Source organism: Anomaloglossus baeobatrachus, chromosome 3 (genome assembly GCF_048569485.1).
Source record: "Anomaloglossus baeobatrachus isolate aAnoBae1 chromosome 3, aAnoBae1.hap1, whole genome shotgun sequence".
NCBI lineage: Eukaryota > Metazoa > Chordata > Amphibia > Anura > Aromobatidae > Anomaloglossus > Anomaloglossus baeobatrachus.
The window spans coordinates 655,683,770-655,706,121 of record NC_134355.1 but is presented as its reverse complement, the minus strand read 5'-3'; the positions used below and the strand labels follow the sequence as shown (position 1 = coordinate 655,706,121).

The 22,352-nt window shown below is 46.3% G+C and overlaps 1 protein-coding gene across 1 annotated transcript in view; it reads right to left on the bottom strand.

Annotated features, from left to right (window-relative positions):
* Positions 1–21,890, bottom strand: part of LOC142295724 (platelet-activating factor acetylhydrolase-like) — a 112,497-nt gene extending 90,607 nt beyond the window's left edge. The window contains exon 1 of the mRNA XM_075338816.1: positions 21,839–21,890. The gene's annotated coding sequence lies outside the window, so the exon portion shown is untranslated. The remainder of the gene's footprint in view (positions 1–21,838) is intronic.
* Positions 21,891–22,352: the final 462 nt, after the last annotated feature.

The window sequence follows — 22,352 nt, the reverse complement described above, 5'->3', positions numbered from 1 at the left end:
GTCCACAGCGTTCCCTGTAAACTCCTTTTCTGAACTTCATCTGTGGGCGGAGCTATCACACAGCGTCCTGCTGCAGTCACTGTCCCAGAGATGAAGACAAGGAACAGTGCCAGCCAGCGACCCCCAGCACAACGCTGCCCTCCAGCGCTGTGTGGACCCCCTCTCCACAGTGATTTGAGTGGTATGTTTTACAACCCTCCCCGCCCCCCGATTTATGGGCCCCAGTGAGCTGCATGGGCTTTTTTCCCCCTGAGATGTATGTCCTGGCCCCCAACTATGTGCTGTCCTCCAGAGCCGAGTGTGTGGGGCCCCCCAGAGCCAAGTGTGTGGGGCCCACCAGAGCCGAGTGTGTGGGGCCCCCCAGAGCCGCGTTTGCACATGTCTCAGATCATGTCCCATCATAATCTAAAACCCCTTGCATTAAAAGGAGATAACTACAACAGTAAGTGTGTGTCTGGGTGAAGCAGAGCCGAGTGTGTGTCTGGGTGAAGCAGAGCCGAGTGTGTGTCTGGGTGAAGCAAAGCCGAGTGTGTGTCTGGGTGAAGCAGAGCCAGTTCAGCGCCACCAACATTTGACGCCGCCCCCCAATAAGGCTCGATTGATACTGCCTACCGCACGAGCCCCACGCCATTCCAACCTGGTCACACTATCAAAAACTACCCCACGATTAAGCATTGTCTTCCACAATGCAACAAACCAACAATTTTTTATTTTTTTTTTAAACATTCATAAATAACTTCTCCAGATACCAAATCGCTGCCTCCCACTTACTGGACCAGTACCATCGACCCGTCCAGACCCAACTGGCAAAAATTCGGGCGAGCCTCAGACCGTCGAGGCCCCGAGAACCAACGAATGCCCAAATATCCAAATGAGGCACACCCTCACCACAAAACCCAGAGGTTATAAACCCCCAGATAACACCAACCTGTTACGCCAACCCATTCCACTCCCAAAAGACTCAAACGCCCCATTGGCCTTAACCCGATAACAACTGAGGCCAAACGTAACGCCGAAAAACAAGAGGACTCCCACCTCCCAATACTTCTCACAACCCCTTTTCTGAGACCACCGAGGGGCCTCCGTGGCAGCCCAATCCAGAAGGAATACGACCCGTAGTATTCCGGGCGCCCACCCCCGCCACTTGCAATCAAGTCTGCAGCACTGCCACAAAATGGTACCTTAACAAACGTGACAATAACGAGCCTGGGCGTCCTCACAACATAATTCCGCACCCGGGACCGCGCATAACAACACCAACCTTCACCACCTGACTAATCTGATTCGGTGAGCGACGAAGCCGGCGCTCAACCCACTGCCCCACCGCGGACACATCCTCCAACATCCAACCTCCGCTCTTAACCGTAGATGGGCTGACCAACCCCACAATCTCCAAGCCCCCCAAAAGGCTAACACAAACCGTTTTGGACAAGAGGAAACCAAACCCGCTCGTGCTCAGATGAACATAGCAACCACAAACCACTCACCAAACGCTGCCACAAAACAACGGAGACGGACCCTTGTGTCCCGCTCCCTCACACCCTTACGACAAAACCCTTCAAGGCCTGCCGCGCACTAAGATCCTGCAAAAACATCTCTCCACATCTAATCCTCAACAAGACAGCCACAGCCGCCACCCTCTGCTCCACTGCTGACGCCGACCTAGCAACCTGAAAACCGTTACTCCCCACTGCCAACGCAACCACCAAATACTCCACCGGGCCCTCCTCACACACGGCCCCAAACAACGTTATCCGCGCCACCCACACTTCTGGATATCAGCACCAAATAACCTCAGTCACTGAGCTCCGAGCCGCTCCCCAACACAGCCACACCAGACTCCACAAGCCCTCCGGACACACCGTGCTCACCTCGCCTGCTACCCGGCCTCAACTCCCGAGACCTGTAGAACTGGAAGGAAACAAAGCTGCTGCTATTCCCTTGGCGAACCCCCAGTACTGGTTGCGCCACGCATAACATTTTTTTTTTTTTTTTTTTAAACGCATACAATTGAGAAACCAACTGCCGCAAGTACGCCACCCTTGGCCCCAGGATTAGTAAACCAACTATGAATCGAATTCTCCACCAACTGATAGTCAGAATGACCGCACACCTTCCTCTCGGAAAAAACTGCCTACCTCCACAACTCGACCACTACCACCGATTGGAAGCGCTACCCACAATGCCCAACCAGAAAACAACTGGACCCGCTGCATCCGAGTACCGCAGCTACGTTCCATCAGGTACCACCTTACCCAGCCACAATCCGCGGCCACTAAATCGCCGTAAGAAAAACCTCCTACACCATCAGATCATTGATCTCCCTCGTGACCCCACACAAATGATCCGATGGCTGCGCCCTTGGCGCAGCCATCGCCAGCCGTCCAGCAGACACGCGCCCCAGCGGCGTAACTCTGCACCCGTGGTTCGACCGCCCCAGCAAAGACTGCACCGCCTGAAACCGCACCGTCTTAGCTGACCTAACTGCCTCTATCGCAGCCCATAGGACCACACCATTACCCACGAAGCCTACCTCTTTGACCATAACATCAAACTTTATCCCCCACAAACCGTATCACTGGCGTTGGACCCTCAGTCTTCGCCTGCGCCAACAGGCCCAAAAGAGTATCCACCACCATCTGCAATGAAACAATCAACCCAAACGAATCATCAACCCGCCAACCCGATGTAAAGAGAATCAACCCATAATGAATGAGAGGTGTAAGCTTGGACACACCACGCACAAACCACTCCACAAAGAAATAACCGCCTCCAAAGGAACATAAAATGGGACAAAACCCATTAGCACCCACCGATCAACATAATAATAACTCCCCTCCCCACCGCAGCACCAGAACTGCTAGCTAGCAGGGTGGACCAGTAACAAACTAAATGCCGTCTCCAAATCCGCCTTTGCCATCAATGCTCCACGGCTCACCGCCTTTACCAAGTCCCACCCTCTGTCAAACGACACATAATAAACCGCCGACAATTCTGGAGCCAAGCAGGCATACCCCGATGACTCCTCCAGATAAGATACGTTTTGAACAAGCCGAAATATATATATATATATATATGGCTCCCTCCGGCACTACCCCCAACAGAGAAACCCAATCATGACAAGGAGGGCCCCGAATGGCCCACCCATCCTGCCCAAAGCCACTTCCTGACCCCTCTTTCCACTGACAACCTCCAGGTGTCCCTTAGCCCAGCGCAAACTTCTAATAAGGAGGCGAAGATCCACCAATACAAATAGAAAGACGCAGAATTACTATGTTCCTTACCACAACCCAACACTTATGCTTAAGACAACCGTCCGCGCCAAATCTGCACCACCCATCATTCTATTCCCCCCAAAAAACCCTCATCGTCCGTGTCGCCGGGGTTCTAAGCCCCGAACAGCCAACTGCCCCCCAAAAGGGGCTGACTAGGAGCCGCCATCCACTGCAGCCATAAGGATGTGCCCGTATGATCCTACCGCATACTGGCACGCAACACCGTCCCTTGCTGAAATTACTCGGCGTACTGAAGCCAGACTAAAACCGCCATATGACCTAACAAGCCACCCCAAATGGATCCATATAACCAAACCATGCCGAACCAATTACCCAATTCCTTCCCCCGATACCCTTGCCAAAAAACGCAAATGCCCGCAGCCACGTTGCAAATGTACGAGGGGTGAGCCTCCACCGGCGCTCCCCTCCCTCTACTTATCCTTCCTGGAATCACGTGGCTTAACCTAATCCAGGTGAAACTGTTCCAGGAGGAGCAGCGAAAGTATTTCACACTTTCCCCATTCAAATCTTATCCCTCACATCCTCCAGCAGGTGAGCCCCCCCCAGCGGGCCTTCGAACCACCCATATCTCTCACACTTGGCCACTGTCATCCAGACGCACCACCTCATCCCCCTCTTCTTTCCTCACCACTCACTCTGTCACAGCCCTTGCCGCCTCTGCCCGAAAATGCTCCCCTGCCGCCTCCTGCGCCCTCACTCTGCCTGCTGCACCTGCGCCTACTAACCACCGATCCCGTCCATGCCGCCGGCGGTGCATGCGCACTCTCCACAACCGTATACACCACTGCAGTAAAACCCCATACCTGGTCAAAACACAAACCCACTCGGCGCTGCCGTGTCCGCAGCCGCCCCCCCCACCAACTGCGCCCCAACCCTGCCGAATCCACGGCCGTCTCACACGACCGCGACCCGGCGTATCCTGGAATAAAAGTCACGCCATCCGGACATCTGATTCTTCCGTCGCTGCTTCCTCCTCCTCCTCGCTGGAGCCGACCGCCTCTGGCTCATGTAACGCAGACGCCGCCGAAGCGCTGCCACCACCACGGCCGTCCTCCTGGTACGCCGCGTGGGCACCATCCTCCAAGCTCCATCTTCTGTCCCGCGGCGACAACCCCGGAAACCGTCCCGTCCCACGGGCTGCCACCGCGGGCCTCATCTTCTGGCCCGACCGCCCCCCCCGCTGCCTGCAAGGACGGGGGGTACCTGTGGCCCGACCCGCTGTCAGCAGACTCCCATCCAGAGCTGCCAGCCTCCTGCCCTCCTGGGCCCAGAAGGCATCCGTCCGCCGGGCCCTCCCCCCCCTGGGGGAGACCGCCGCTGCCGGGAGCTGCACGCCTGCTCTGGGTGACCAGGCAGGGACCGCAGGGCCCCCGCCGTCACCCCCACGTACCGACGCCTCCCGGGCATCCGTCGCACCAGGCTCGTCTGCCCTGGTGCCGGACCCCTTACTGGCTGCAGCCCCCCGGCTCCACCCGCGGGGGGGGGGTGACGCTGGCCTCCATCCTCACCGGGCGCTCTCCTGGCCAGGAGCCGCTGCATCCAGCCCTCCTGGGCCCATGAAAGCCTCTGTCTGCTGGGTCCTCCCCCTTCTGGGGGAGACCGCCGTGGCCGGGAGCTGCACCCTGCTCTGGGTGACCGGGCAGGAACTGCAGGGCCCCTGCCGTCACCCCCACTCACCGCCGCCTCCTGGGCACCCGTCGCACCAGGCTCGCCTGCTCTGGTGTCGGACCCACCACTAACTGTAGCTCCGCGGCCCCCCCCACCGTCCGCGGGGGGTAAAGCCGGCCTCCGTCCACAGCCGGGCGCTCTCCCCGTCCGGGAGCCGCCGCATCCCGCAATCCAGGCCGCGGCTCGAAACCGGAAGTAGGCCGCAGACTAGCCACGCCCCCCTCCCGGCTGCCGCGGACGGACGGAGATTCCTCCCGCGGCCGGGGCAGCAGCAGAGCATCGCCGCCGTCCACGCCACTGCCGCGGAGGGTCCCCGAAGGGGCTCTCACGTCTCCTCCTCGCTCCCCCCGCACACGGCAAGTACCTGAAATGAAGGAGGGGGGGGGACGCCGCCCGCTGCTGACAGGGGAGCGAGGGGAAAGTGCCGACGGGTTAACCCCCGGCAGCCAAGACGTGGGACCGCGCTGCCAGGGGCCCGTGCACTGCCATGGTGAATCCGCCGGTCCCGGACAGCAGCCCCGTCGCATGTCCGGATCGTTCCATATCCGGAAGTCAAGAGAGAGGGGGTAAGTCAAGATCCTTTACTTTCACCCCTCAACTGTCCCACCTCTTCCTCCAGAGAACTCCACCTACCCCACCAATCCCTTTATTCCGCCTTATAAACAAACCATTCCTGTTTCCATTAACCCCATCACTCCTTCCCTTCCCTCTAGTCATGTCGCCCCTCCACCCTATGGGTTCCATGGCTTTCTGGACAGGGCCACAGGCTAACAGCAACACCAAGGGCACGGACCCAAGCATGCTCCCTACAAGCTACAGTGACACTCAGAATTCTGGTTTCTAAGATGTCGCTGTATCTATTCCAGGACTGGCTGAGTACATTGAAAACCCCTGTTCCTACACCCAACAGCACCCAACTACCATCCCAGCACCGTCAACGGGCCCTGGGATACAAACTCCCTACCCACGGAGGGGTTAAACATCAGGCTGCCACAACATCGTCACCGGGCTACCCCCCAACCGCAGCGGTGGTCCCTCACATTACCACGCACCGTGGTTGGCGTCACGAACTTTCCAAACCCCCTGTATATAGCCCCCCTTTCATTCGAGTGGTCGCGCGACCCCCGGGTCCGGAGACCCCTCGAGCCACCGTGGATCTGGATCCGAGCAGCGGCCCGGCTGTTGGCACGGGGGCGGCACACAACCAGGAGTGTTGTCAAGGTACAAACTCAGTAAATTCAAGAATAATCAAGGAACAGGCCAAGGTCTTTAACAGGAAAGAGCACAAGAGTAAAAATGTAAAGTAGAGATGTAAACCAGGAGAGTTGAACTAGACTAGCAGCAGTAAACTGGTAGTATTAGTAGGGTGTGGTGTTGTCTAGTTGGCCATGGAAAGAAGCTGATTACTCCATCTGGACAGCACACATACCCATGCTGCCAGAGTGGACAGCACTATACGACCCAGATACCCTAGTCCCGAATTGAGCCTGCGTTGCTTAAGCTTCTGGTCTTGAAGTCTCCCCTCGCTCTGCTAACAGAATGAATACAATGTGGTGACAGAAGCAATTGTAGCAAGATGCAATATGACTGATTGTGACAGAGTGACCCCAACAGATTGATTCTGTTTCAGTAAATGTTGATTCTTTTAGCTTCAGCTTTACCAGATCAAGCCATGAATAGGATCATTTTCTATACTCTGAATTCCTAAAGAACACCACATTAAAAGTGTCTAGTTTTCACGCTTCTTTTATTCCAGCTGCATTTACCACTTTTGTGTTATGTTAAATCCGCCATATCATTCCAGAGATATGCACCTTTTTATTTTGTGAACATTTTTATAGTCTTTACCAAGAAGGTATTGTTCACTGGATCCTCGCGGGCGTGTCTTAAGGCTGATCTGTAAAATTAGCCTGTGAGCATGACCCCTATATACCTTTTGGTCAATATAGGCAACTAAAATTTGATTACATGGTTATTTCTGAATAGGGGATCTCAAGGGGATTAACCCCAAGAAGGCTCGCTCTAGATAAGTCTAAGCAACTGGACAAAACTGTTCTTCTTTCAAACAATAGAGCTATAGGAAGAGATGTCCTGTCATAGTGAAAACATAGAACGTATAACCAGGAGTCTCCAAAAAATAATTGTCAAACATATTTAGAATATTAGGGAATGATTTTCAAACCATAGATAATGTTTTCAATAGCAAAAGCAGATTAGAAAAACGCCACACAAACTGACATGCTTATTCTTTGTGAGGATCCGTTTTTGAGCCCAAAAACGGATCCTCACAAAACAATGCTTCAAACATGATAAGTACAATTAAACTGATGAATGAGAGTAATGAACAACAGCTAGAAGAACATTTAGGATTTAGTATGTGTGAGATGGAGCTGCAGTGCTGTTCATGTAACTGAGGAACAATCAGATATTACAACAGAAGAACAGCAAAATTATACTTTAGGATTATATGATCTTGTTGAAGCTGCTTCAAAACACTTTCATATTCATCACATGCTCTGTGTCGTGCACACGCTGCAGCTGGCAATAAGAGATAGTCTGCAAGAGGGACATGCTGGAAATCTGATTGGAAACGTCAGGATATTGGTTATTGCTGCCAGAACCCCTAAAATTGATTCCATTTAGAAGAGAAAGGGGCAATTGTCGATCAAGTCACTCGGTGAGGCAGCACTTATTCAATGATTGAGCGATTGTTTGAACTAAAACCGTTTCTTAGGCCCGTTTCACACGTCAGTGTAAAACACTGACGTTTTTCACTGGTGTGTAAAACACGCACATGTCCCTGCGTGTGCCGTGATTCACGGCACACGTGGGTTGTCTAAGTGCAATCCGGGCTCCGTTCTCCGTGGCCCGTGATTGCACTTAGAAATCAACTCACCTGCGCCCGCTCCCGCTGTCCTTGGTGCTGAATCCTCCCGCGGTGCAGCATCCGGCCGGCGGTGACCCCCGCAGCAGCTGCTTCCGGGTCGGCTGTGTCGCGCATAATGAATATGCGCGACAATAATGAGCCGGCTCAGAAGCAGCAAGCTGCACGGGCTGCAGAGGACATCGCTGGACGCCGGGTGAGTTAAAATGTTTTTTATTTTAATAGCACGTTTTTTTCCGGCACGTGTTTCACGGACCACACCACTGCGTGATCCGTGGGACATCAGTGATGCCAGAAAAAAATTGACATGTCTCCGTGCAGCAATCACGCACACGCGGGTACGCCGCACGGAGACACGTGCAGTGACAAATCACTGATGTGTGAGCAGACCCATTCATTATAATGGGTCTGCGTATGTCAGTGATTCTGGTACGTTTAAAAAAAAGCACAAACGTCCCAGAATCACTGACGTGTGAAAGGGGCCTTATAGATATGGCGAACCCTCAAGTAACTCTAAATGAAGGTCAATGGACACAGGAACCCATATAAATCACTTCAAAGACCATTTCAAAATATATATATACAAAATCTTTATTAACATGATTAAAAAAAACATAAAACACAATGGACACAATAGACATGATTAAAAATTGATGTTGTGTAAAAAAAAAAGGGGGAGTGTATGAAAAGGGGGGGAGGGTCTGTCTCAATAATTAGTAAACATGATTATAACATGGAAATATATAGTTACATGAAACTCAATCCATGGCTGTGAAAAGGTTACAAAAACACAGGCAAGGAAATGAGTATATATATATTCCTGAGATTGAAGAACTGCTATAACAGCCCCACTATATGGATGCATTCACATGATTATGCATTAAGGATGCCATTCTTATACCCAAAGACAAGGTCCATATGAAGAGTAAGTGGATCACTTTATTGAAGAGTATGAAACCAATTGGCCTTAATGACCAATGGGGATTTTTGAATTACCTTTAAGATTCCAGACTATACACTGATACTTCTGAAGTTTCTCCCTCCTGTGGTAGAGATTGAAAGTTTTGATGAAGGTTATTGTTTTTCATGCACAAAGATGGGTGGCACTTCTTGCGCCGCCCCTCTCTGTTGCATTTTTATAGGGGGGTCTACTCTTCATATGACCTTTTTGGTATTTTTGACACTTATGATCCTCTATCATGCTATTTCAACCTTCCCTGATAATCCTCTTAATCTTTCTTAAGAATTAAGCGGGCTTTACACGCTACGACATCGCTCAAGCGATCTCGTTGGGGTCACAGAATTTGTGACGCACATCCGGTCGCTTTAGCAATGCCGTTGCGTGTGACACCTATGAGCGATTTTGCATCGTCGCAAAAACGTGCAAAATCGCTCATCGGTGACATGGGGATCCATTCTCAAATATCGTTGCTGCAGCAGTAACAAAGTTGTTCCTCGTTCCTGCGGCAGCACACATCGCTCCGTGTGAGACCGCAGGAACGAGGAAGCTCCCCTACCTGCCTCCCGGCTATAATGCGGAAGGAAGGAGGTGGGCGGGATGTTCGTCCCGCTCATCTCCGCCCCTCCGCTTCTATTGGGCGGCGGTTCAGTGATGCTGCTGTGACGTCGCTGTGACGCTGAACGAACCACCCCCTTAGAAAGGAGGCGGTTCGCCGGTCACAGCGACGTCGCAGGGCAGGTAAGTAGTGTGACGGGTCCGGGTGATGTTGTGTGACACGGGCAGCGATTTGCCTGTGTCGCACAACCAATGGGGGCGGGTACGCACGCTGGCGATATCGGTCATGATATCGCAGCGTGTAAAGCGGCCTTTAGTGGAAAAAGTGTTATGGAATTCTGTTCATCTGTATTATGCACAAAGAGTGGCGGTACCTTTGTGCCGCCACTCTCTGTAGCGTTTACATTGGTGGCTCTTCGTATGACCTTTTGGATAGTCTTAATAATGATGTTTCCTTGCCCTTCGCGCCAATTTTCCTTATAATATTGGAAAAATCTTTTTCTAAATTACCCATGCTATGCACAGAGGGGGATGACACTGTGTTGTGCCGCCCCTCTCAGTAGCATCGTCATGGGTGGGTCTTTGCATGACCTTTTAGAGTGGTTCTGGTACCAATGATCCTCCGGTTGATTATATCATCTCCCTTGATAATTGTGTAATAAGTTTCATTACAATCTATATTACCTATGCTACGCACTGAGGGGGGCGGCACTGTACTGTGCCGCCCCTCTCTGCTGCATCGTTCATAGGAGAGTCCCTATATGACTTTTTGAGCAATTTTGATAATTAATGTCCTTTTGTTCTCAAAAAAAATAGAATTGATGTCATTACAATCATGCCATCTTATAGCCAATGGTGGTTTTTGGGATAAGATTCCATATTTATATATGATGTAATGGTCTACATGTCTGTGATACTAAATATATTTTCTCTATTTAAAGTGCTCTCGTGTTGCTACCCCTTATCTTTACTTTTAATTGAGGGAATTCAGGATACCTTATTTTTTATAAAAAATAAATAATTAATAATAATAATAAAAAAAAATCTATTTCACAATTATGTGTTGGCTGGATACACTGATCCTGGGATGCATTTATATGAGTATACATTTTTGTGGTAATATGATTACTAATTACTGATATATATGTATTTTCATGCATTGGTTAATGGGTTAAATATTTGCCTTCTTATGAATATCTTCTCTGACATATGTATATATATATATATATATATATATATATTATATTTGTGATAATCATCAGGATTCTTGCCAATCGTAGTGAATTCTTCCAATACATATATTTTTTTCTGTGATAGTATAATGATGATCGCCATTTAGAGGATATCATTAATCCTTGGTCTACAGCCGACCTGGGCAAGGGGCGGCCCGCGGGCCACATCCGGCCCGCCTACTCTCTGTGACCGGCCCACCCATTAGATCAGAGTTGGAGACGTGGTGCAGCTTCTCCTGCCGGGCAGGAACTTTTCAAATGACACACGCGCACCGTACTGACGTCATCAGGGCGCGCGTGTCACAGAGAAAGGTGCCGGGCTGGGAACAGAGGACAGATTCCTGCGTTCCACTGCTACACTGTGCGGAGCTTCAGGATCAGTCCTCTGTTCCCTGCCCGGCACCTTTCTCTGTGACACACGCGCGCCCTGATGTCGGCAGTACAGCGCGTGTCTGTCATTTGAACATTTGAAAAGTTCCTACCCGGCAAGAGACGCAGCACCAGCCGATGCCTGTACAGAGAGACACAGCGGCGGGGGCAGGGGCCATACAAGGGAAGAAGCAGCTCAGCGGGGGACCCGTACGGAAGTGGATGAGGAGGGAGAGGTGAGTGGTCACTAATAACCTGAGGGGGGGACAATTGCGGGGGTAACTGGTGTAATATTTGGGTGTAGTGATGTAGTATATGGGAATGTAATGATGTAGTTTTACAGGTGCAGTATAAAGTGATGTAATGTATTACAGGTGCAGTATATAGTGATGTAATGTATTAGTATTACGGGTGCAGTATATAGTGATGTCATTTATTACAGGTGCAGTATATAGTGATGTCATTTATTACAGGTTCAGCATATAGTGATGTAGTGTGTCTATATATATATATATATATATATATATATACAGTATTGGGTAGAATTGAGTTAATTATATTAGTCCGGCCCTCTAAAAGGATCCCAAATTCTCATGCGGCCCCATGAGAAATTTATTTGCCCACCCCTGGTCTACAGTAAGATGGCGCCGACTCCCTGTATGCACAGCATACCAAGCACTGACGCTGCTGTGCACATGCGTAGCTTCCGTCCTCCCTGCCTCATGATGTGGCTGCATCATCACGGGTGACGTTGTCGCCCCTGCTGATGTGGCTGTGCCTCGTGGTGGGGCGAGGGATGCTTCGCGTTCATGACAGCAGCGTCCGGTAAGAAAGCGCTTGATATTTTGTTAGTCACAGCTGTGTGGGAGCTATATAAGGTGTCCTAACATTCCCTCACATCACTCCCTGACGAAGCTACGTGAAACGATCGTTGGAGTGGTGTCAGGGTCTGTCTACCTTAGGTAATATATCCTTGAACTGTTTGTATACTGCTCTTTATTGGGACTTTGTCCTTTACTACATGAATGATGCCCCCTATGTGCAATCTCTTGAATGCAGTATACCCTTAATCTGTTTGCATATTACTCTTCATATGGACCTTGTCTTTGGGTATAGGAATGGCATCCTTAATGCGTAATCATGTGAATGCATCCATATAGTGGGGCTGTTATAGCAGTTCTTCAATCTCAGGAATATATATATACTCATTTCCTTGCCTGTGTTTTTGTAACCTTTTCACAGCCATGGATTGAGTTTCATGTAACTATATATTTCCATTTTATAATCATGTTTACTAATTATTGAGACAGATCCTCCCCCTTTTTTTTACACCCCTTCAATTTTTAATCATGTCTATTGTGTCCATTGTATTTATGATTTTTTAATCATGTTAATAAAGATTTTGTATATATATATTTTGAAATTGTCTTTGAAGTGATTTATATGGGTTCTTGATTGAATACAATCAGAGACCACGTTATAATCTTAGTTTGATGATAAGATTATCTCCTTGTGAATAAACAATGGACACAGGTGGCTGAATTGAAGGAATTGCCTAATCACCCATTTACCATGACTAAAAAATTACAAGCTGAGGATTTAACTCCTGGCATTTTCATAAGGGAGTGGAAGAACTTGCTATTTTGCCTGTCCCAAAGAGGAGGTTTAATCGCAGATGGCATTTCTGCTTCAATGAAACAGAGAGAGACACAGCTATTGGAAAATAAAATTCTTCTGGCAGCTGTTTATGTGGAGCCAAGTCATCGTATACTGCTTGATGATCAACAGCTTACTAAAGGAAAAGAAGCTCTGACTGAGGTAGCAGTTAGGATGAGCGGCATACAGGACTGCCAGGTGGAAGAGGACTTGAGTCCTGACAGTGCTACTGCTGCCATATCTTCATCCTCATTAGATGAGGAGTTTAACTTTGATAAGTATTTGGATGACATGGAGCAGGCAAAGCGTTGCTACAAGGAAAATTATTTCACTCCGTCCCATGTAGCAGCAGATCAGATTTCAGAAAAAATGTTCACTTGCTTTCAAAGAAATAGAAAAATTCAACCGTTCATCAAAACTGACTGTGCATGAGGCAATTCCTTTTATACCCGGAAATTGTTAGAGATGTTCCCATGTGAATATGGCTTTGCTTCCAACCCAAGTTAGTGTAGAGAGGTTGTTCTCTAGCCTTAAAATTATTAGGTCAGATTTGAGGTCATCTGCGAGGAGGATCTGATGGAAGCAATTCTATTTCTTATAACAAATTCATAGGCTGCACAAAGGTTATTTAGTATATTTTTGTTGAAAACTGTTTTTTGCCACTTACATAGTGTATTACATAGTGTAGTGTTATATATACAGTATGTAATCTATAGATCTATAGTACATATTGTATTACATATTTACAATTTATTACAGTTTTTTGTATTCTAAAGTTGTATTCCAATAAATAGAACATAAAATATATCTAAATATCTTGATTATTTTATCATAAAAATGATTAAATGTCTGATGTTCACATTGTACTACAATACATTTTTCACTTAAATATAAGCAATATATGTGGGAGTCGGAGTCGTTGAGTCGGAGTCGGTGCAAGGGAAATTGAGGAGTCTGAGTCGGAGTCACAGGTTTGGCTTACCGACCCCACAGCCCTGTTTACAAAATGGCCCTAATTTCTTCATTTGCGTGGTTTTTTTTAGGTCACTTTACTTTTTTGTCTTGTGGTATTCATTGCCAGTTTTTGCTCTAAATTCTTCAAAATGGCGCTCATGGTATATGAATTTTTCGCAAAGTCATTAATTATCTTTTTTTCTCAGGACAGGTTTTTTGCATCTCTTTGTAGCAAAACGTCGTGTTTGAAAAAAAAAAAAAAAAAGTCACAAAAATTCTGCCAAAAAACTAGAGCACTCAAAAACACATTGGGTGGGTGATGCCCTGGAGTGGAGTTGTACAAATTTTGTGACTTTTTAAAAATTTGCACATAAGGAATTAGTGAAAAGCATCTGGAATCAAACAGGTGAGCCAATATAAAACAGACTTGGAAAAAAAGATGCAAAACTAAACAAAAAACAGGCACAAAGGTAATGATGAATCGAGGCCAATGTCTTTTTCTGGCAGATTCTGCCGGAAAACGTGTCCAAAAATACCAAAAAGAATGAATATAAAAATGTCTTTTGCATATGTTCATTGTTTTTGGGCTTCTTTTATATGCTACAAGTTATAAAACCTTTAAGCAACTAAAAAGTGACCCGAACATTCTCCTCATGGCTTGGACGCTGCCATTCACTAGTACAAGTGCATCTCAATAAATAAGAATGTCTTTAAAAAATTTATTTCAGTAAGTAAATACAATAATGGAAATGCATATATAAGGCCTCCTTCACACAGCAGTGATCCTTGGACATATTTTGCTGTTTTTACACGTACCAGAACCATGGACATACGCAGACCCTATAAAAGCAATGGGTCTGCGCACACATCAGTGATTTCTCACTGACCATGTCTCCATGCAGCGCACACGTTTGTCCATGTGTTCCGCATGGAGACAAGTCCATTTTTCCCTGGCATCACTGATGCATGGACCACACAGTGGTGTGATCCGTGTGATGCATACAAGAGAAAACAAGTATCTTTGAAATAAAATTATTTTTATACTTACCTGTCTCAAGCGATGCTGTCTCCGGACGCTGTTATCTTCAACTTCCAGGCCAGAAAATTATGCTCATGAATATTCACTGCAAATCAACCCGAAAATATCAGCACAGGGAAGACAGCAGTGGCCGGAGACAGGAGAGCCGGAGACATCAGCACCACGGAGAGCAGCGCCGGGGACAGGTGAGTAGAGGAGTGCCTGATCTCCGTGTGCTATCACGGATAGCACACGGAGAACACGTGTGCCAAAATTACGGCACATGGAGGGCCAAATGCATCTTTAACACATCAGTGAAAAGCTTGTGTATTTTTGACTGATGTGTGAAAAAGGCCTATTTCTATACATTATATAGAGTCATTACACACAGTGATCTATTCCTATATATAATATAGACTCATTACACACAGAGAGATCTATTCCTATATATTATATAGAGTCATTACACACAGAGGGATATATTCCTATATATTATATAGTCATTACACACACAGTGATCTATTCCTACATATTATATAGAGTCATTACACACAGAGGGATCTATTCCTATATATTATATGGAGTCATTACACACAGAGTGATCTATTTCACGTGTTTATTTCTGTTAATGTTGATGATTATGGCTTACAGCCAATGAAAACCCAAAAGTCATTATCTCAGAAAATTAGAATATTATATAAGACCAACTGAAAAAATGGTTTTAAACTCAGAAATGTTGGCGCTTACTGAAAATTCTGTACAGTAAATGCCTCAATACTTGGTCGGGGCTCTTTTGCATGAATTACTGCATTAATGCAGCGTGGCATGGAGGTGATCAGCCTGGGGCACTGCTGAGGTGTTATTAAAGCCCAGGTTGCTTTGATAGCCGCCTTCAGCTCATCTGCATTGTTAGCTCTGGTGTTTCTTATAGATTCTCTATGGGGTTTAGGTCAGGCGACTTTGCTGGCCAATCAAGCACAGTGATACTGTGGTTATTAAACCAGGTATTGGTACTTTGGTATTGGTACTTTGTCAATAACGCTGAGCAGCCAAAACCATTGCATTGTGATCATCCAATATAAATATAGACCATTTCGACATGGGAAAATCACTGCACAAACATGAACCAGGATAAAAAAATGCGATCGAACACTCATATACTTTACCAAGTAATAAACTTTATTAAACAGGTGGACAATGATGTCAAGTAGCACAGACAAATAAGAAGGGGGCGCAATTCCAGAAGGCAAACCCAATATGTTAATAGCAACAATGCTTGCTTGAAACGTACATGGTGTGATCAACCCCAAAGTGTAAACCAGCAGTACACTCACATAGGAAGAGATGAGAACAAACCAGCAAAATAATTAGAAATAATTACATAAAATGAAGCAAAATATACTGAAAGCTCACCTATGCAAGACAAAACAGGGTATACTGACATGAATGGCATCTGCCCCAACATCCGTTTCGGCTAGAGAGCCTTCGTCAGATGGGGCCGCCAGACTCTGGGACCTTGATTTCCAAATTAAATTTACTTTCATCTGAAAAAAACACCTTGGACACTGAGAACAGTCTGGTTCTTTTTCTCCTTGGCCCAGGTAAGACTTTTCTGACCCTGACTATTGGTAATGAGTGGCTTGACACAAGGAATGCAACAGTTGGAACCCATATCCTGGATACGTCTGTGTGTGGTGGCTCTTGAAGCACTGACTCCAGCAGCAGTCCACTCCTTGAGAATCTACCCCAAATTCCTGAATGGCCTTTTCTTTACAATCCTATAAAGGCTGTGGTTATCCCAGTTGCTTGTGCACCTTTTCCTACCACACTTTTTCCTTCCACTCAACTTTCCATTAATATGCTTGGATACAGCATTCTGTGAACAGCCAGCTTCTTTAGCAATGACCTTTTGTGGCTTACCCTCCTTGTGGATTGTGTCATTGACTGCCTTCTGGACATCTGTCAAGTCAGCAGTCTTCCCCATGATTGTGTAGCCTACTGAACCAGACTAAGGGACCATTTTACACGATTAAGAAGCTTTTTTGTGGTAATTATTCTAATTTTCTGAGATAATGACTTTTGGGTTTTTATTGGCTGTAAGCCATAATCATCGACATTAACAGAAATAAATACTGGAAATAAATCACTCTGTGTGTAATGACTTTATAAAATACTAGCTGTACTACCCGGCTTTGCCCAGGTTAATAACTGTTGTTAACAAAATAGAATGTATTAACAAAAATGTATTCTGCACACAAAAACCACAAAACAAATAGATAGAAATGTAATTATTAAAAGGCAAAAAACTAAGCTAATAGAAGCATTTCACAACATATATTTCAATACCCCAGATATTCCACACAGATTTAACTAAATTGGTCAAGTAATATGCTCCGTCTGTCTCTTTCCCCGTCTGTCTCTTTCCCCGTCTGTCTCTTTGTGTCTGTCTCTGTCTGTCTCTTTTTTTGTCTATCTCTATCTCTCTGTTTCTTTCCCCATCTGTCTCTTTCCCTGTCTGTCTCTTTCCCTGTCTGCCTGTCTCTGTCTGTCTCTTTCCTTGTCTGTCTCTATTTCTCTGTCTCTTTCCCCGTCTGTCTCTATCAAGGTCTGTGTCTTTCCGCATCTATCTGTCTCTGTCTCTCTGGCTGTCTCCGCCTTCCCTGTCTGCCTGTCTTTGTCCCTGTCTGCATGTCTGTCTGTCTCTTTCCCCATCTGTCTCTTTCCCCATCTGTCTTTCTCCATCTGTCTCTTTCCCCATCTGTCTCTTTCCCCGTCTGTCTCTTTCCCCGTCTGTCTCTTTCCCCATCTGTCTCTTTCCAGGTCTGTCTCTTTCCAGGTCTGTCTCTTTCCAGGTCTGTCTCTCTGTCTCTTTCCCCATCTGTCTCTGTCTGTCTCTTTCCCTGTCTGTCTCTATCTCTCTATCTCTTTCCCTTTCTGTCTCTCTGTCTATCTCTCTGTCTGTCTCTCTGTCTCTCTGTCTGTCTCTCTCTATCCTTCTCCCCACTGACATCTTATTACCTCACATATAAGCTTCTTATACTATGAATGTCTTTTGTTCCTATAGCAACCAATCACAGCTCCTACTAATAAACCTGTAGTTCCAGGCTCCATTTACTTTTATGGAGCCATGTCTTTTGAAGAGTAACTGTAAAGCGCGGGGTTAAATTCTCCTGTCAAAACATAGTCTATGACGTTCCCTGGGTCACATGAGGTGTCTGAGCAAAATTTCGTGATTGTAAATGCGACGGTGCGGATACACTTTTCGTTTCCCTTTTTCCCCATTATGTAGATAGGGGCAAAATTGATTGGTAAATTGGAACGCGCGGGGTTAAAATTTCGCCTCACAACACAGCCTATGACACTCTCGGGGTCCAGATGTGTGAGTGTGCAAAATTTTGTGGCTGTAGCTGCGACGTAGCTCCCAGACATACACACACACACACAGACACACACACACAGACACACACACACAGACACACACACACACAGACACACACAGCTTTATATATTAGATATATACCGTACAACAAGAGAGAAAGGGCTAGGCACCACCTTAAATAAGCAAAGTCATGTGCCATGTACCAACAATCAGTGGACTTCAAGAACAAAATATAGTACATATAAGGCACCAGGCTTTGTAATTAATCAATAAAGTACACGGCGAGCCTTGATTGTGCAAAATCAATTCTTAATTTTATTTATAGCAAAGTGGCAAAATAAACACATACATAGTTAAAATCACTTAAAATCACACATATACACAAAACACTTCCATCACAATAGATCAATCTGTGGAACACAATGGAATACTACATGGGGATAACAGTATAAACCGATATATGTATGTCACCACATAAGGTAATATAAACCTATATCACGTATCCCATATAAAATGTAATTATATTGCCATGTGGCCCTGTAACTAAAGGCCACTTTACACACAGCGACATCTCTAGCGATGTCGCTGGTGAAAGCACCCGCCCCCGTCGGTTGTGCATCACGGGCAAATCGCTGCCCATGGCGCACAACATCGCTAACACCCGTCACACATACCTGCCTAGCAACGTCGCTGTGGCCGGCGAACCGCCTCCTTTCTAAGGGGGCGGTTCGTTCGGCGTCACAGCGACGTCACTAAGCGACCGCCCAATAGAAGCGGAGGGGCGGAGATGAGCGGGCAAACATCCCGCCCACCTCCTTCCTTCCTCATTGCCGCCGGCCACAGGTACGAGGTTGCTCCTCGTTCCTGCGGTGTCACACGTAGCGATGTGTGCTGCCGCAGGAACAACAAACAACATCGGACCTGCAACAGCAACGATAATCGGGATAGGAACGACTGGACAGCGATCAACGATATGGTGAGTATTTTTCATCGTTACCGGTCGTTCCTGCAGTGTCACACGCAACAACGTCGCTAACGAGGCCGGATGTGCATCACGAATTCCGTGACCCCAACGGCATCTTGTTAGCGATGTTGTTGCGTGTAAACCCCACTTAAGGCTAATCTGTAGCAAGTCAAGGTGTCTATATGAGGCCTAAGACACACATCCGTGCCGCCGGTACGTGTTTGGCAGTTTTTTCACGTACCAGCGGCACGGAGACACGTGGACCTATGTTTTCATTATTGTTTGGACATACGTAAGTATTTTGGAATGGAACGTGTGTCCGTTCCGTACTTACGTGCGTTCGTGATTTTCTCACGCTTACATGTCCATGTATTCTCCGGCAGCACGGGTGTCACACGGCCCGCACCCGTACCACACGGATGTAGTGTGGATGCGGTTTCGTGTGACATGCGCCGGAGAACACTTGTCATTAATTTAAAAATAAAAAAACACATACTCACCTCCATGGACCCCCCAGATTCTTCCGCTGCAAAATGTTTGTCGGCCGCCGCTCGTTATGAGCCTGTAAAGGAGGTGGGCGTGATGTCACGGGCGCTAATCTCCGCCCCTCCGCTCGGCCGGTAGCAGCGTCAGCGGAGAGTGGGCAGGGCTGGAGCCGAAGATCAGAACCCTGGACAGCAGCGCGGACCACGTGAGTATGCAATTACCGGTTCTCCGTGTGCTATCGCGGACGCAACACGCAGGGAAAATACGTGTCTCGCGGCACGTGCGTGTTTTTAACGAATGTGTGTTGGAGGCCTGAGGAAAAAAAAAAAAGTGGTTGGAAAAGGCTAAGTAGCCAAAGTGGATGTCTATAGCCAAAGCCTCAAAAAATAGTTACCAGAGCCCTAGGACAGGATCATGAATGGAAGTGTGAGAGCCCATCGCGTTGCACCAGTCAAGCTGGCTTCATTAGGAGAATACCGTCAAGTGTCCCATGGGGATCTATAAATACGTATTTTACCTTATGTCGTGACATACATATATCGGTTTATACTGTTATCCCCATGTAGTATTCCATTGTGTTCCACAGATTGATCTATTGTGATGGAAGTGTTTTGTGTATATGTGTGATTTTAAGTGATTTTAACTATGTATGTGTTTATTTTGCCACTTTGCTATAAATAAAATTAAGAATTGATTTTGCACAATCAAGGCTCGCCGTGTACTTTATTAATTAACTAGCTGTAGTACCCAGGCGTTGCCCGGGATAGTAACTGTCTCTCTGTCTCTCTCCCAGTCTCTGTCTGTGTGTCGCTGTCTGTCTGTCTCGCTGTCTGTCTCTTTCCTTGTCTGTCTGTTTCCATCTCTCTGTCTGTATTTGCATCAGTCTATCTGTCTCAATCTCTGTATCTGTCTGTCTCTCTCTCGCTCTGTCTTGCCCGGCTGTCTTTTTGCCCGGCTATCTGTTTCTAGGTGTGCCTCTTTCCCGGTTTGTCTCTTTCCCGGGCTGTCTCTTTCCCGGGCTGTCTCTTTCCATGGCTGTCTCTTTCCATGGCTGTCTCTTTCCATGGCTGTCTCTTTGCAGGGCTGTCTCTTTGACCGGTCTGTCTCTTTGTCCGTCTGTCTCTTTCCCCGTCTGTCTCTCTGTGTCTCTGTCTCTCTCTATCCGTCACACAACCATCTTTTTACCTCACACATAAGCTTCGTATACTAACAGTTTATTTTGTTCCTATAGCAACCACTGACAGTTGCTATTTATAGCCTGCAGCTCCCAGCTCCATTCAGTTTAATGGAGGCAGGATTTTTGTAGAGTAACTGGAAAGCACGGGGCTAAATTTTCCGGCCCAAACATAGTCTATGACGTTCCCTGAGTCACATGGAGTGTCTGTGCAAAATTTCGTGATTGTAAATGTGACGGTGCAGATTCCTTTAGCAGACATACACACACACACACACACACACACACACACACACACACACACACACACACACACACACACACACACACACACGCGCACACACACACATACATACACACATACACTGAGCTTTATATATTAGATTACAAAGCCTGGTGCCTTATATGTACTATATTTTGTTCTTTATATAATATATAATAACTACGTGAAATATATTCCTCTGTGTGTAATCACTATAAAATATATAGAAATAGATCCCTCTGTGTGTAATGACTCTATATAATATATGGGAATAGATCCCTCTGTGTGTAATGACTCTATTATAATATAGAGGAATAGATCCTTCCCTCTTTGTGTAATAACTCTATATAATATATAGGAATAGATCCCTCTGTGTTTAATGATTCTATATAATATATAGGAATAGATCCCTCTATGTGCAATGACTTTGTATAATATATAGGAATGTGTGTAATGACTATATTATAATATATAGGAATAGATCCGCCCCTCTTTGTGTAATGACTCTATATAATATATAGAAATAGATCCCTCTGTGTGTAATGACTCTATTATAATATATAGGAATAGATCCCTCCCTCTTTGTGTAGTGCCTCTATATAATATATAGAAATAGATCCCTCTTTGTGTAATGACTCTATATAATATATAGGAATAGATCCCTCTGTGTGTAATGACTCTATATAATATATAGGAATAGATCCCTGTGTGTATTGACTCTATATATATATATATATATATATATATATATATATATATATATAGGAATAGATCCCTGTGTGTATTGACGCTATATAATATATGCATTTTCCCTTTTTGTATTGAATTACTGAAATAAGTTAACTTTTTGAGGATATTCTAATTTATTGAGATGCACTTGTATATTTATCTGGACAAGTTGGGGACTGTTTTAGGATCTAGCTTTACACATCACAGCAATGAGTAGGTATAGAAATATATCAAAAACATTTTCCCCAAACCTTTGTGGTGACTCCCCGGTGTCGCTGTAGTCCTGACTCTCACTGCGGCAGCACCATTGTTATGTGTTGTGTTGTGAGCCTCCAGATGACCCAGGCAGGGCTTGTGCTGTGTATAGGAGGGGAGGTTACAAGTAATTTCCAATTTTTTTCATTGGTGACCGGGGGAGGGACTGAACTTTTCGTTCTTTGAAGTTCATTTTAGGTGAGGGTCTTGTCACAGAAGTATGCTTTTGGGGAATGACAACAAATGTCTTCACACCACTAAATGAATACATGGGTTTATCAGGAAGTGCTGTGTACAGTAGATTTCACAAGCCTTGTGCAGGGGTCAGATTTCCTTGTCAGATTTCCTTGTTTTTCACAGAGAGCACTGTGATCTATGAAGTAATTCACATGTGGTCCACACCAAAACATGGAGACTTGTCTGATTTACATCCTATACAAGTCTGAGCCTGTGAAAAAAAAATCAGACAGCACTTAGGCCCCTTTCACACATCCGTTTTTTGCCATCAGT